The following is a 13,837-nucleotide window of genomic DNA, read 5'->3' on the forward strand; positions in this document are numbered from 1 at the left end:
TAGCCATTTCCTAGTTGATGGTCATCTTCTCAATTACTAATTCTTTGCCACCAATTAAAGAGCTACTATAAATACTTTTGTACGTATAGGTTCTTTTCCTTTTTGTTTTTTATCTCTTTGTGATAGAGATCTAGTAATGTTATTGTAGCTCTTTGGGCACAGAATGGTTGAATCAGTTTATAATTCCACCAAAAGTGCCCTAGTCTCTTAACGTCCCCATGTCCCCTTCAACATTTGTCATTTTCCTTTTCTGTTATATTAGTCAATCTTATAGATTTGGGGTGGTACCTCAGAGTAGTTTTAATCAGCATTTCTCTAATCAACAGAGATTTAAAGCATTTTTTTCATCTAACTATAGACTGCTTTGAATACTTCACCTGAAAATTGCCTGTTCATATCTTTTTGAGAGGGTGCTTGGACCTCAATTCCAAGATCACATTTCTCCCTAGCCTCAAAACTCTATCCCTGACAGTTTTCTCCCCAGCCCAAGGACACTATGCCTAGCAATTACTCATTGAGTGGGCCCAAGTAAGACAGACTATCTCTCCCTGTTACAAGAACAAGCTGATTTCTTTAGAGTTTCCCTTGTATGAACAGGGCTATCTTGTATCAGCAGAATTATCATGTATTGATTCCCACAGTTATCATATACAATCCAGAGGTCAAGCTATAGACAAATAGTCAACCCCTGAAGCTATCTTGCTTACAGACATTAATAGACCAAAAACACACCCCTTAGGAACCAACCCCCCAATAGTATGACCAAGGTTGTGTGTTATAACCTAATTAGCATATCTGTCAAATAATTCACTACTTTTCCTATATAAGCTTTAGCATCATTTTTGTTAGATTGCAAGCTCCTTGCCCACCATATTAGTGTTACAATAAACTTTTGCTAACTTGACTTAAAGAACGCTTGAGAACATGAATTCATTCAGATGACCATGTCGTGCACACTGGTCCTTGAGAGGTTCCTGAATCCCTTAAAACAAATGACTTTGACCATGAATCAGTTGAGCAATGACTTATTTTTGTAAATTTGACTCAGTTCTCTCTGTATTGAGAAATGAGGCCTTTATTGGAGAAACTTGCTGTAAATTGTTTTTCATGGCCATTATTAGTGTATATTTCCCTAAACTATTTTTAACTCTGTTTATCCTACTTTCTCTTTCCTTTCACCCTGTCCATCCTCAGAAATTTTTTTGCTTTTGACTATCACAGGCTGCTTGCTGCATGCCAAAGGATTTTGGGTGACCCTTGAAAAATGTAGAGGAAAACATCCTTTGTATGTAGAGGAAATGCTTTGGCTAGCCAAAAGTTGTGCAGGCCTGAACTACCACCCCTCCCTCACAATCTTCCCTCCCTTCTATCACCATTCCCTCCTCTAATCCCCTTTCCCTCTGACTTTCCTACAGGGTTAGATAGATTTCTATACCCTACTGAGAGTGAATGTCAGTGTGAGTGTGAGTGAGTGTGTGTGTGATTCCCTCTTTGAGCCAATTCCAAGAGATTAAGTGCTTTCTCTGCTCCCCCCTCCACCCCACCCCACCCCCATATTCACCTCCACTGCAAAAACTATTTCACACCTCTTTTATATTGATTAGATTAGACTGGTCAAATGAGAAGTCCATTATCTCAAGTACTACTTAAAGTTACTAGGAAATAATGAAATTCAAGTAGACTGTTTAGTGAATCAATGAATTAAAACTAAGGGGGGGGGGCTCCACTCAGGGCAAAGGGGCTGAACAATGGAATAATGATGTGCCTAGATATCCTCAAAATTCTGAAATACCCCAGACCCCTTGCCTACACATCCCTGATTACCTTACCTTTCTGTCCTTGATTGCCTCATCTCCCCAATCTCAGCAGATTTTCCTCTTTAAGAATCCCTAGCTTCTCCTAGCTGGGAGGAGGGGGGCTATTTCCTTTAAGGAGCTTCCCCCCACCTTAAGTTCTTAGGAGTTACAAACACTTTAAAAGTCACGATATCTTGGGTTTGGGAGCTAGATTTTTTTCTCTCTCCTACTTATTTCTATCATTTTTTTTTTAACTGGGACAATTAACTCTTCTGTCCCATGCAGTTTCATTTATGATTTCTTGAAATAGACCTTTAAAATACAAGGCTTTGATAAAGCCCATTGGGATTAAAATGGAGCTACTTGACTATGCCTTTAAACACAAATCACTTCTGCTCTCACTGATTGGCCAATAATAGGTCCCAGCCCAAGCCTCATATGATGGCTCAGAGTGAGTGTAAATATAGCAATTGTTTCTATTCTGGCCAGAAACTGAGGGTCCTTCCTTCCCAGATTGATTTTTTTTTTTAGTAGGCAAAGTAGGTCATCTTTTACCTTTAGTTTTTATCTAACTTTTAACTACTTAATGGGTGTTACCACAGACAAACTACGCCCTAGGAAAAGACCTTAGCTTAAAAAAGGTCAAGATCTCCCACTGTATCTTGAGCCATCTCCAGTCATTCTGACCCATTTCATTCTGACCCATGTATGTCTTGCCGCTGGACTCAAATGATTCGAGGAGAGAGTGAGTCTGATGACTTTGCACAGCTCTGCCTCTCAGTTCCAATTCATTCAAGTCAAGACATCACTCTCCTGATGTCACCAGTCCTCTGGGAAAATGAACAAACAACAATCATCTTCCCCTGGAGGCATGTGAACAGTTTAACTTTATTGAATCTCTATCTCATTGAATACCCATGTTTTTTCTCCTGAAGGATTATACTCAATTTTGTTGTATAGGTGATACTTAGTTGTAATCCTAACTCCTCTGCCCTATTGAATATCATATTATAAGCCCTCCAGTCCTTTAATGTAAAAGCTGCTAACTCTTGTTTTATCCTGACTGTAGTTCCATGATATTTGAATTGTTTTTTTCTGGCTGCTTGCCATATTTTCTCCTTGACCAGAGAGCTCCGAAATTTGCCTATAATATTCCTGGGAGTTTTCATTTAGGGATCTCTTTCAAGAAGTGATTGGTGGATTCTTTCAATTTCTAGTGTACCCTTTGGTTCTAGAATATCAGGGCAGTTTTCCCTGATAAGATCTTTCAAGGACCTATTTTCCAGGTCAGTTATTTTTCCAATGAAATATTTCACATTTTCTTCTTCTTTTTTTAATTCTTTTGCTCCTGTTTTATTACTTCTTAATATCTCATGGAGTCAATAGCTTCCAATTACCCAATTCTAATTTTTAAGGAATAATTTTCTTCAGTGAGTTTTTGTACCTTCTTTTCCATTTGGCTAATTCTACTTTTTAAAGAAATTCTTTACTTCAGTGAATTTTTGTACTTTTTTTCCTATGTGGCCAATTTTGCTTTTTAAGGAGTTTTTCCTCTTCAGTAGATTTTTTTGTGTGTGCCTCTTTTACCATTTGGCCTATTCTGTTTTTCGAGGTGTTACTTCATTATATTTATGTGCTTCCTTTACCAAGCTATTGACTATTTTCTTGTATCACTGTAATTTCTTTCCCCAATTTTTCCTCTACATCTCCCATTCAATTTTTTAAATCCATTTTGAGCTCTTCCAGGAATTCTTTTTGGGCTTGCAACAAATTCATTTTTTTGTTTGTTTTGAGGTTTTGCATGTAGCAATTTTGACTTTGTTATCTTCTGCTGAGTTTGTGTTTTGTTCTGTCCTGTCCCCATAGTAACTTTCTATGGTCAGATTCTTTGTTTGTTGTTTGCCTGTTTTTCCAGACTATTTCTTGACTTTAAACTTCATGTTAAACTTGGGCTCTGCTCTCTGGATGAAGGGGACCCTGTCTCTAGTGTTAGGCTTTTATGCAGCTGTTTTCAGAGCACATTCCAGAGGTCTCTTAGTTTTTAGTTCTTCTGAGATAGCATGATCTGAGGAGAGGTATATTTACTACTCTTCTGTCCTGTATTCTGATCTGTAAGCTACCACACTCTTCCACCCTGGAACTGTGACCCAGGTCCTTGCTCCTCTTCAGCTATAAACTTTGGTGTGCTAGTGCTCCTCCTTGCCCTAGGACTTGAACCTACCCATGACTATGACTTGGATCCATGTATGGGCAATGCAACAGTGTCCTGCACACATTACCAGCAAAGGGACCCCTGTAATCTTCTTCTGACCAGTTGTTTGACCACTTACCATCTGTGGGCTGAGAGTTCTGGAAGCCATAGATGTTGCCACTGATTCAGTTGCCTCATGGTCTACAGCTGTTTGCTGAAGAATGGTCTGTATTCTTCTCTCACCCAGGTACAATAGACCTTTCCTGCTGAACTTCTAAGTTACCTTGGGCTATAAAATTGTGCCACCTCATCCTTGTGGGTTCTTCTGCTTCAGAATTCATTTTGAGGCATTATTTAAAGTTGTTTGGAGAGGAATTTGGGAGAGCTCAGGTGAGTCTTTGCCTTTTCTCTACCATCTTACCTAAAATATCCATCAAATTTTTCTGATAAGAGTTTGGTATACAAGATATATAAACAATTAATGAAAATATATAAGACTAATTAGCCATTCCTGAACAGATAAATGGTCAAAAGATGTTAACAAATAATTCTCAAAAAGAATTGAAAAGCATTTACAACCATATTTTTAAAATGCTTCAAGTCACTAATAATGAGATAAATGCAAACAAAAAACAAGTTTGAGGTTTCATATCAGACCTTGTAAATGGGCAAAAATGACAAAAATTGCAACAGTCAATGTTGGAGGGGCTATAAGAAGATAAGCATACTAATAAATTGTTGGTGGAGCTGTGAAATGGTACAATTTTGGAAAGCATTATGAAATTATGGAATTAAAGTAATTAAAATATCCACACACTTGTCTGACCCAGAGACTCCATTACTGGATTTTTACCCCAAGGAAGTATTGATAAGAAAAACATTCCCATATACTCCAAAAGATTGACTTCAAAACAGGAAAAAAGGATGACTTAAAAATTTCTTTATAATTATTTATGCAATTTTACATGTAAAATCCTTAATTCAATTTTTAGAACTTATTCCTAGAACATACTCAAAGTCTGCATTTCCTATTAAAAAGATTTATAAGTCAATGGTTTATATATCTCCTAGTCCTTAGATTTCTAACAGTCTAATCTTATTACTCCATTAAGTTAAAAAAATAAACCTTTTGCATCTTTATCCTACCCCTCTTTTTTCAAGATACATTTTTCTATCAATTTATCTACACACACACACACACACAATCCTGAAAGAATGAGATATTTTAAGGACCTAATCTTATATACGAATATATATCTATTAGCAAGGGGATGACAGGTATAAGAACTAATTTGCTTAGTTGCTTAGGCTATGGAGTTGACCATAAATTCAGATTACAAAGTAAGATTTTTCACATTTGCATCCTACTATAGTAGCTCAGATGTTTTAGTGTTAATCTGTTAATTAAAAGATTTAATATTGCAATAACAAAAATTCTACTATTCATTCTCCCTGATTACAGAAATTTACTATGAAAGGAAAAAGGAGGGACATAGTTATGACAATATCAAGATTGTTCCTTCAAGGGCATAGATTGAGCTGACATAAGTCATAACAAGGGAATAATTCCCTTAGCTCTCTTTGATTCCAGCTAAGAGTCATAGTTAATAGCCAATCATACAGCAAAGTTCCATATTATTCACAAGCTGTCATAGCCAGGCTCATAATTTTTCAGATGTGAAAATTTCCCATTTAGAAAGGAAATAACACAATTGGAAAATTGAGTCAAGAGGATCCTACCTTTGCCTGCATAAGTTTGTCCTCTCAACTTTTCCTAGGCACAGACATCTGCCTGTAGCAGTTCTTAGACCACATTCCCTTTGGGTAACATATGGCATTCCCTTTGAATAGTATACTATCGACTTAATGTCAATTTGGACAGTCATACCTGAAATAAAAACTCATAATAATATTAAATTACAATCCCATGAAACTTTACCTCAAATAGCAAAAATTCACTAATCACAGCTTAGGGCTATGTTATTATTATTTTCCTCATGTTGCAATAACAGTTAATGAGCATATCATAATTTATCCTCCAATTATACATTTAAAATAATCACATTCTAGAGGTTTATGCATATAGTGAATACATGATAGTTCACATAAAAATCCCAGGAAAATACTGACTGCAGTGTCTCCCAACTAACATATCCATATGCTAAGGCCTATTGGTTCAAAGATATAACTTTAATCCATACTATTTATTAACAGATACAATTTTATAATTTTCATAAGTGATGGTTAAATCATCTCAGATGAAACTCATCCTTTACTATAAGCAAACTTGTAAGTTTCCCACCTCTTTGGGAGTTGCTTTAGTTTCTCAAACTTCAGTACTTTAGAATTTTATAACATGCTGTTAGCAGGACAGACAAGATCTTAAGGCCTTTCCCAAACAGAGAGTTCCAAGGAACTTCACAGATAAGGATAATTAAAGAGGTCTTTGCTACTTTTTCCCCAGTAGTAAATTACTATAATTACCCATTTTAAAGCAAAATATACCATTAATAGTTTAACAGTTTTCAAACATTTTGATCACATTCTTTTAATAACAATTCATAATCTAACAGCATCCAAATTATTTTTCTAACTGCATTTCTGATACAATGGATATCCAAATTTCACAAAACAAGAAAAATTAGAAGCCTAGCAATAACAAAAATATTATGAATTTTAAAATCATAACACAAAACTTTTTGCCAAGTAATATTAATTAGTTTGAATGCATTTTGAATCCTCATATAAAAAAAAAATCACTATATCAACTTGACATTCTATACCAATAACATGTAAAATCCAATACACAATAATTACATTTGACAAAAATCTTAATAGCTAACATTTATATAGTGATGTGCCAGATCCTGTGCTAAGCAATTATGTCATTTGATCCTCACAGCAACCCTGGAAGGTGGGTGCTATTATTATTCTATTTACAGATTAAGAAATTTTGGTAAACTGAGGTGAAGTAACTTGCTTAAGGTCACATAATTAATGAATTTCTGAGACCAAATTTGAACCCAAGTTTTCCATATATTTCCCCAGTATATTGCCTTAATGCCAAATAGCAAATGTATTTTGTATTAAGTTCTGATTTACCACAATTACCTAATAGGAGAACATATCTCATTGTAGCGGGACAGCTTACATCTATCCTGATCTTGTCAACTGCACTCCACCCTGGCCCTCAACAATTCCCCTTCTTTTGTTGTAGCCGGAGATAAGGTACTTGGGTTTGAAAAGGTTACCCAAGAGAGAGAAGGCACCTATGAATAGGTGGCCATACAGAGAAACAAAGGGATAGAGGTAATATAGATGAGCCAATGGAACAGGGATGCAAAGGGATTTGTATTAGCACCGTAATCCCAAATTGTGCTTACAGCTTCCTGGGGATCAAGATTTGCCTTGGAGGCCTGATCTATAAATCACTTATGGTGATATTATAATGGACAGGAGTAACACAAATGGAAATGAACCCATAATCACATCTTATGAACAATCTTGTTTCAAAAACATCAACTTTGTTTCCCACCACCACAATAGTTTCCCTTAAAGTATCCATATTGATACAGAGGAAGCCAATGCCACAAAGCTCATAATGCCTGAGATAATGCAACTTATACATCTTTTCTGTCTTACTTTCAACATTAACTGATTAAAAGTTTGAACAGATACAGATACCAGCCTTTACTTTTGATAGGCATTAAAGCAAACCTAGGACACATAATTACAGATATGCTATTCAGTGACAGTACAATTAAAGCATGTTATTTCCCAATCATAAAAGCAAAAATTCTATCTATATCAATTTGTTTCCCAAAACCCTTAGACCCATATGCTACCATAATAACCTCCTCTACCTTCCCTCCCCATTTCACCACCCATAACCCAAGATGGATGTTTCCAAATCATAATAGAAGACTGGGTTTACTAAATGTAGGGGCTGGTTGGCTTGTGATCTCATACTGCTGTGACCCAACCCCTACCCTTGGGGAGGGTAAATTAAATTCCCTGCTATTCTTTAGCATTCTCTTCCCTTGATCTAATCTGGGATGATAAGAGTTAAAATCCACTGAAGTCCTAGGTGGATGATGAGTTGGGACTGCAGGGCAAAAAAAAAATCTTAATGGCTCTAACCTTTACTCAAATAAATTTTACTTCTGTGTCCACTCCTTAAGAACTTCTTTGAAAGAGAAAGCTTTTGAATCTATCAGCTGAAGTGAGGGAGACTTCTGGACAACTATCCAGTGGTGCCAAGTCCCCTCCATTCTACGGGAGAGTTCAAAAGCTTTATCTCTGCTGAGGTGACTCTTTTTTCAGATCTGTGCATTTTTCCAATTTGCCTTAGTGCCAAATAATAACAAATTCTGACCTGTCTTAAACACCCAATTAGGAGTGACATGTTTCACTTAAAATATGACCAGAATAACTACTTTTTGGTTATTTCCCATTATACAAAAACTTCTTTTAGGTGAGGCATGAGATAATTAAAATGCTAGTCAGCCTACCTCTCTGATATGAGGGAAAAAGGTTCCCTGATTTCTTCTTGTCTTTCTCTCCACCTTCACAACCTGGCCAGGGTTAGAAGGTAGAAAGAGAATTTTACCAACAACTTTCCAAAACTTTTATGCTTTCCTTAAAACTACACATGCGTTATTTCCTTGTATGCCTTATCTGAAACTGCCTTTAGCAATATAAGATTAGTTTCTCTCTTTCTCCCATACTCCTCCCTGATGCTGCAGTCATCACAGAGAAGGGATGAGGGGAAAGGAAAGAGAAAACATGGGAAAGAGATTAACACACAAACACACTCACACTGAACATAGAGACAGATATACAGACAATAAAAAAGAATTCAAAAAACTGAGAAAAGATTGTCAGAAATCCTCTGTACAAATTAGACCTATGGCTTGATTTCTTTTACTTTGTTCCAAACATACTTTGTGAAATTCAAATTTCCACATTAAGTAATCTCCTTCAAGAGTGGCTTTTATCTAAATTACACCAATCAGTGGGGCATAGGGCTGTCTGAGAAATGCTGTCTAGAAGAGACTGAATGTAAGGATTACTTGGTCCATAACTGATTGCCCCTTGTTTTAATTCCTTTAAAAATTTAGAATCCGGAGGGGTGAATTCTCCTGCAACTCCTCCTGGGTTACTGGGATCTGGGGTTTCTGGAGTATAGAATGGCAGCGCTTCTCTGGGAGCTGAGGGTTCCAGGGGTGCTGAGGCTTCCTCTGACCAGGAATCCACCTCTTCTTCCTCTTCCTCCTTCTCTGCAACCGCTCTACCTGAGTGTTAAAAAGTATCTGCCCCATTGTTAACCTCTTATGAACAGAATCTGCTTTTTGATTCTGTTAACACAGTAAGTTCTCCCTGTCAGCCTGTAATTGCCGAGATTTTACTGTGCCTGCGAGAACCTCGGACAAAAGTGAAATGCCCCCGCTGGGGTTCTTCGAGGGTTCCCCTTACCTTAGTTGCCTTGTCACAACTCAGAGCTCCTTTCCAGGGAGCCACTATCACCGAAAGACAAGTCCCTTTCCTGGATCATGTCCCTGCATCCTACATGGCTCAGTGATGTGGTGAAGAAGAAAGACACGGGAGGCAGGAGAAGAAAGACCAATTCTGTTTATTGATCTGAGGGTCCAGGTATTTATAGACAGAAACTGCAAGCCTACGTGACATTCTGCTTGTCTCCTGCCCTAGTGATTTAATTAGTCTTATCTTAAAGACTGTGAGTCCAGAGGGCATCTATTTTACATATTCCTTGTTTTCTGTAATTCTCTTGTTTGTCTCACAACAAGGGGGGCATGGAGAACCATTGCGGATGATGATGAGCAGTCTCAAAGAACAGTTTCCCCGAAGGTCTATCCTGATCTTGTCAACTGCACTGCACCATGGCCCTCAACATCTCATAGTAAATGAGATCACAGTATAATTTAGTTTCAGTGCAAACTTCAACTAAATCAAATCAAATCTGGATTTATAATCATAAATGATAACATTCAAAATCTCTCAGTGGAATAAAATTCTTCTCAAACTTCTTTCCAAAACTTCATACCCTTTACTTTCAAACCTTCCAGTCATACTCTTAGTGAAAAAAGGCTAAGGTCTCCCAGTGCATCCAGGGCCACCTCCAGTTGTCCTGATTAGCATCTTGCCACTGGACCCAGGGGGCTCCAGAGGAGAAAGTGAGGCTAGTGACTTTGCACAGTCCTCCCTCACTTAAATCCAATTCACTTGCATGTCATGACATCAACTCCCTGATGTCATGGTTCTCTTTGAGAATGAAGGACAAAGAAGAGATCAACGAATTGGGTGTGCAACTAAAAAAGCTAAAAAAAGAACAAATTAAAAATCCCCATTTAAATACCAAATTAGAAATTCTGAAAACCAAAGAAGATATTAATAAAATTGAAAGAAAACTATTAAACTAATAAATAAAACTGAGAGCTAATTTTATGGGAAAAAAAACCCCAATAAAATAGATAAACCCTTGGTTAATTTGATTTAAAAAAAGAAAGTAGAAAACCAAATTACCAGCATCAAAAAATGAAAAAGGTGAATTCATCACCTATTTTGCCCGACTGTATGCCAATAAATTTGACAATCTTAGCGAAATAGTGAAATGATTATTTACCAAAATATAAATTGCCTAGATAAAGGAAGAGGAAATAATAAAATACTTAAATAGCCCCATTTCAGAAATAAAAATGGAACAAGTCATCAATGAACTCCCTAAGAAAAAATTTCCAGGGCCAGATGGATTTACAAGTAAATTCTATCAAACATTTAAAGAATAATCAATTCCAATACTATGTAAACTATTTGGGAAAATAGGCAAAATTCTTTTTATGATACAAATATGGTGTTGATACCTAAGTGGGAAAGAGACAAAACAAAGAAAGAAAATTATAGAGAATGAAGGACAAACAACAACCTCTGTTTGTAGAAAAAGGAGCTGCCCCAGTGGGGACCAGTTGCGCAACATAGCATCTTTTCCTTCTCCTCTCCCCTCCCCTCCCTGCCCTTCCCCTCCTCTGTTCTCCTCTCCTTTTCTCTCTGTTCACATAGGGTATCATGCCCTTACCTGTGAGTGCTCTACTCAAAGTAATGTACTTTTTGATCTGTAAAACTTTTTTTCCCTTTAGAAATATGCCTTAAACTCAAATCACTTTGTTCTCATTTATTGGCCAACAATAGATCCCAGCCCAAATGCTACTTAGTTTTTGTTTGAGCCCAGATTGGCTCAGAGTGAATATAAATAGCAATTGTTTCTGTTTTGGCCAGAAATCCTGAAGGTCTTCCCTTCCCAGATTTATGTTTTTTCTTTTTCTTTTTTTTGACTATGTAAAGAGGTCATTCTAGGCCTCATTTTTTGCCTAGTCTTAATCACTGAATGGACATTACCTCAGTCAAACTGAGACCTGTTAAAGACATTAGCTTAAAAAGACCAAGGTCTCTCATAGCATCCAGGGCCATCTCTACTTGTCCTGATCTACAGCTCACCACTTAGACCCAGATGGCTCCAGAGGAGAAAGTGAGGCTGGTGACTTTGCACAGCCCTCCCTCACTTAAATCCAATTTACTTGCATGTCATGGCATCATCTCCCTGATGTCATGGTCCTTTTTGAGACTGAAGCACTAAAAACAACAGCAGTGAAAACAGACTCCAATTTTCTTTAACTTTCTACCAGTTCTCCTCCTTTGTCTACTTAAACCTTCTCTCTTACAATTTTTTTTCTGTTCAGTGAATTTTGATTGAAGCCTACTAACTTTTACACTCTGATTCCTCACTTCTCTTTACCTTCACTGCTTAAGTTCATCCCATTATTACTTAATCATATTCTGGTCTAACAGTCTACTGAATCTCTCCTGAACAGATTTCCTTATACAATGACAATTAATTGCTAAACTTTTACTTCTCAAGTTGCATAGTGAGATTAAATTGATTCTGTATAATTTTTATTGATCCCATTTATAGTTGATTGGTGTTTGTCTTGTAACTGCCCAAGTCATGGTTCTTTGTCTCTGAACTTAGTGCAGAAATTCAGCTAGCTCATTTGGGGTAAGTTTAGAAATCCAGTTCTCCTACTAATCACTGTCTTATTCTTGCCTCAAGAAAATCTTCTATCCTGAAGGGATGTGAGTAGACACCAGGGAGTGTGGTCTAGTATCTTTACACCACCAAGTTATCTTTCAAGGATGTCTGGTTTATTATCCAAAGAAATCTGGTCTACTATCTCTAACCTTGCAGGTGGACTCAAACAATGAACTTTTCTTAGTCACAGAAGGCAAGGAAGGGGTTGTTGCTAGCCTCTCATTCCCAATTTCTGAATATGATTATATTATTACTAATCATACTCTTCTCCACACCTCAGTTATATAACCAATCATGTTATCCTCCTCCCCATGATGCTGCAAACCATGTAACCAATTGTATTATTTTCTCAGCTACCTTGTTCTGTTCTTTGTTTTATGCTTACGAAGAGGAGCTGCATCTCACTTCATCTAGGGGGTCTTTGGCTCAACTGAAGCAGATACTAACCCATTCTATTATTAGGTTTGTGCCTTGTAAATAAAATGTTATATTATTCAGAAAAAATGTCTACCTTTGTTGAATTTCACTCACAATAATAGTCTATTTCAATTTAAGGTGACTTAGTTATTAGTTTACTCAAACAATTAAATTCTGTTGAATCATTTCAAACTAGCTTCCATTCTGTTTATTCTTTAGTGGATGAAATCAACTCCTTCTAGAAGAATACATCTATCTCCCTCCAAGAAGAGGAGAGAGGCATGTGTTGTTTGTGTGTCATCTTAATCCTAGCTGCAAACTTCCCAAATCTATAAAGATGTTACCATAATTTGGAAATTTACAGAAAAGAGAAGACACTTCAGTTACAAATTTAGTCTCTAATTAGTTTGTAATGCCATAAATTTCTACAAACCAGGAAAAAAATTTCTTTCCTTTTCTTGTCTGTTTTTATCTCTACAATTCCCAACCTTCCCAGGGTTTTGAAGACAGAGAGAAAGAAAGAATTTCAAAGTTTTCTTATCTACCCCTGAAAATTTAATTAAAAAGTCAGGTAAATCCCTGCTTAATATTATTGATAGTTGGAAGAGTTCTTTTGAGATTCCAGCTTTCTATACTCCTGTTTGGTGCTATATCACGGCAGTTTATTATGGGTGATGAGGCATTTCCTTTCAAAGTTCTCCAAGATAAAAAGACCTTGTACATGCTAGAGAACTTCTGTAGTGGAAGTCCTGACAACTCCACCTCACTGCCTATGTCATTCCCTTTCTGGGGCCTGCCAAAGTCTTTACTTCCTTCTCTGATTTTTCCCTACTAAAGTGGTTTCTTAGAAGTGCCTTGGTCCCCCCTTTTTTCCCATTATACCTCTGTCAAGGCCATCTTAGAACTATATTCTGAGCCATTCCCTGATCCTAGGGGACTTCAGCAGCTTACTAAGGGTGGCTCCTATTATGCTTCAGTTGAAGCCCCCTTGTCTTCTTTGAGGTTCTAGTCTGCATGAGGTTTGGGAAGATATGGAGATTTAAGATGGCTGGTCCTTCCTGAGGGAGCCCTTTGGGGTAAGATTTCTGCTGGAGCCTCTAGGATATTCCTTCATTGAGGTTCAGTTGTCACATAGAGACTCATGGCCCCCTCCTGGATGGCTCATCAGAACTGTTAGCAAAAATAAAGATACCAAATTATTTCCAGACTGTGATTTATTTATCAAGGCATGTGGTTACAAAAACAAATCGGGCCCAAGACTCTCAGTCAGTGCAAGGACCTGGAGGCTCATGGTTCTTTGGTTTCTATACAATTTTTACATAGTACAAA

The 13,837-nt window shown here is 37.1% G+C and overlaps 1 long non-coding RNA gene across 1 annotated transcript in view; it reads left to right on the top strand.

The window, feature by feature from the left end:
* LOC140519026 (uncharacterized) overlaps positions 1 to 13,837 on the top strand; it is a 39,357-nt gene that overhangs the window by 4,131 nt on the left and 21,389 nt on the right. Inside the window, exon 2 of the long non-coding RNA XR_011972073.1 lies at positions 4,235 to 4,377. This is a non-coding gene — a long non-coding RNA (uncharacterized lncRNA). The remainder of the gene's footprint in view (positions 1 to 4,234; positions 4,378 to 13,837) is intronic.

This window comes from Notamacropus eugenii, chromosome 1, assembly GCF_028372415.1.
Source record: "Notamacropus eugenii isolate mMacEug1 chromosome 1, mMacEug1.pri_v2, whole genome shotgun sequence".
Classification (NCBI taxonomy): domain Eukaryota; kingdom Metazoa; phylum Chordata; class Mammalia; order Diprotodontia; family Macropodidae; genus Notamacropus; species Notamacropus eugenii.